Raw genomic sequence first — 3841 nt, 5'->3', positions numbered from 1 at the left:
GTTATTAATTTACTTAAAAACATTACCTCATTATAGATCAAGTCAGTCAGGAACATCATCCATTCTCTTAAGAAAGATTAACATCTTTCTCAGGATAAACTTGGACAGTCAAACATTGCTCCTATTAGATAAGAAGTAAGGCAATTTTTATAAAAACTATTAAGTTGATCAGTTTCTCTAAAGGTATGTTAAAATTAGTACAGTATGATACTACATTTAATGTCACACAATGTATTTAGGAAAACTTTGAGGTGATTTATGTAAGGAAATTACACTGGAAAAAGGGAAAGCCAATACTGTACACCCTTTTGTTAAATGTCATGAAGGAGAATACTAAGCACTCAACCCAAAGTTGACAATGTGATTATACCAATAATTAAAAGTGGGAGTTGTTATATTACAGGAATTAGCCAAAGTACAAGATTGCAACTCGTTTGGGAGCAATGACCCCTAATGGAGTGATTTACCTGGGTAATGTACCTTGCAACAAGCCCCAGATGGGAAGAAGACCACGATGGTGTTAACCAAACTTTAAAAAAGCTGAAAAGAGAAATAAGTTACAGAAAGAACCATATTGCTTCCGATCAGACCGTAGTTATGTTGTCTTGAGGATTCCCACATGTACGACATCAAACAAAGGGGCATGTAATAAGACTGAAAAGAGCATAATACTGTACATGCAGACTTCATAATTCTCTAGATAGGATTCCTGGTTAATATCTGATGTGGAACTTAACAGATAAGCTGAGCCCAAACTTCCTTATGGACACTAAATATCCTTTTTAGACGAGATCCCTCATCTGGTGTACAATTATCTTACAAAAGGCCAGGCCCTCATATGGGGTCGTACAATATCTTTAAAAGGTAAGGTGATGTACACACTACACTTTTATGACCTGGTTGCAGGGTTCTATTGGCCCTATAACCTGTCACCAAGACCTCAGTATGCAACCAATGTCTTAAAATCTGCCCCAAAAAATGCAAATGCCCCCCCAAGGGAAAAAGACCTACCAGTATCCATTAAGTATAAATACTGTACCATCTTCCAGCCATATATATATACAGTCAGCAGCTACCAAACAGGGAGGTACTACTGCCTTGGAAGCATAATGTATTGTCTAATGGTAGACCCTGTTGCCATATGGCATCACAAAAATTGTGACCAAGTCCCAGGTTGCTCATCTGACTTTCTGCCTCATTTACACACAATTGCAGGGTCTCAATTGTTTCTCTGACAACACAACCGTACTGTAGTATATCATTCCTCTATTTACTTATTTTTGTGTTTACTTATGGCTCTTTATTATTATTATTAATTTTTATTATCTTTTATTAGCATTATTAATATTTTCTTTATTATAATTGTTATTTATTTTTTATTAGTTATTATTTTATTATATTTTTGCCCCTCAGGTCTTGATGTGCAACATAAAATGACCTGTGCCCAGGTGAGTTAATGTCTGTATAAAAAAATAAATAGAAAAAATATTCTTCATGAAACTACTAGTATAGTGTTTACTATATATATATATATATATATATATATATATATATATATATATATATATATATATATATATATATATATATATATATATATATATATATATATATACAGGTGCTCCCCTACTTACAACTGCTTGGACTTGCGTCCATCGGTACTTACGACTGCTCTGACCTTACAACCGTCGAGACATACGACCATGGCAGTCGTGACCAAAAATATTTTCAAATGACGCGCGCATTTTCTATACCGAAACGTTTCTGTCCCAGGCGAGAGCGTGGGTACACTCACTCAGTGGAGCGCTTAGTTGGTGTTTGGCTATCGTATCCTATATACTGATCGCGCTGAGAGCTTTCATTATTATCGTATTTAATTGACTTTATAATGACTGGAAAGCGTACAAGTGAGAGTGCTGGTGGTGTTCCAAAGAAAAGGAGACAGGCAATTACTTTTGAGATGAAAATGAAGATAATAACACAGCATGAGAATGGAAAAACAGTAGCAACAATCTCACGCGACCTAGGTTTCTCACACTCGACCATATCCACTATTCTGAAGGACAAGGAACGTATTTGTGAAGTAGTGAAAGGAACAACACCTATAAAGGGAACTACTGTATAATATCAAAGAAAAGACAAGGTCCTATTCACGATATGGAAAAATTATTGGTGATATGGATGGAAGACAAGATACAGAAGCGTGTACCCTTAAGCCTTCTAACCATACAGGCTAAAGCAAGAAGCCTGTTCCAAAGCCTGAAGGAGCAGGCAGGAGATGAATGTGATCAAACCTTTACAGGAAGTCATGGGTGGTTTGATAGATTTAAAAAACGCTACAGTCTACACAATGTTAAGGTGAGTGGAGAGGCAGCTAGTGCCGATGTTGGTGCTGCCGAAGCTTTTAAGGAGGAGTTAGATGAAGTGATTGTGGAAGGGAATTATTTGCCTGAGCAAATATACAATGTGGATGAGACTGGATTATTGTGGAAGCGCTTGCCTGAGCGGACATACATCCACAGAGGCAAAAACAATGCCCGGATTCAAGGCATTCAAGGACAGAATTACACTTCTGTTAGGGGGGAATGTTGCTGGTTTCAAGCTAAAGCCTTCATGATCTATCATTCAGAGAACCCCAGGGCTTTTAAACATGTCAGCAAGCACACACTGCCAGTGTTTTATCGCAGTAATAAGAAAGCCTGGATGACCTTCGCACTGTTTGAGGATTGGTTCATGACTTGTTTCATTCCACGAGCCAAGGAGTATTGTCTGCAACAACGGATTCCATTTAAGATTTTGCTGATTTTGGATAATGCTCTGGGACACCCACCACACCTGGACGACATGCACCCTGATGCTAAGGTAGTCTACATTCCACCTTAACACTACCTCTATCATCCAACCCATGGATCAAGGTGCTATTGCTGCCTTTAAGGCATATTATTTACGCACGACCTTCGCTCAGGCTGTTGCTGCTACTGAAGGTGAGAAAACGTTTTGTCATGTATAAAGAACATTAGTGCAGCATGGGATCAGGTTACAAAACATTGCATGAATGGAATATGGAAGAAAATCCTGAAAAGATATGTGAACAGTTTCAAAGGATTTAATGAAAATGAAGTTATTTTGGATATTAGTAACAAGATTGTGGAGTTAGGTAAACAGCTGGAGTTAGAAATTGATAATGAAAATGTTGGACAGTTGATTGAAAGTGTAGCAGAAGAGCTCAGTAACGAGGATCTTATTGAACTAGATGCACAGAAAATTGCAGAGGAAGAAGAGACAAAATGTTGAAGAAGAACCTGCACCCCCCAAAAAGTTTTCAGTGAAACAAATGGCAGAGGCATTTGCTACAATTAATAAAGGAATGCAAATGTTTGATGGCATGGATCAAAATTATGAGCAAAAAGCCAAAGTTGACAGAATGATCCAAGATGCACTTGCTTGCTACAGAGAAATTTATAATGAAAAGAAAAAACAAACTGTGGTCTAAATTGGACATCTATTTTAAGAAGTCCCCCAGTGCTGTCTCCTCACGCCCCACCAGTGCTGCCTCTTCACTCCCTCAAGATGATCCAATACCTTCAACCAGCAAGTTTCCACATTACATAAACCTGTCTGAAGAAAGCGACATTGATGACCCACCCAGCCCTGTCTCCTCCTCTGCTTCATCCAATTAATATAGTCTCCATGTAACCTGTAAATAGAAAATTATGGGGCCCCGTGTGCATTCAGCTGACTACATTAAAGGTAAGTGCTCAGTCACACTGTATCCATTCATCATTATTTATTACTTTTACTGTACTGTATTTCATTGTAGATTTTTTTTTTTTAATTTTTA

The sequence above is a fragment of the Homarus americanus genome, unplaced genomic scaffold, assembly GCF_018991925.1.
Source record: "Homarus americanus isolate GMGI-L3 unplaced genomic scaffold, GMGI_Hamer_2.0 scaffold42643, whole genome shotgun sequence".
In the NCBI taxonomy this organism is placed as follows: Eukaryota; Metazoa; Arthropoda; class Malacostraca; order Decapoda; family Nephropidae; genus Homarus; species Homarus americanus.
Note: the sequence above shows the minus strand (reverse complement) of the source record.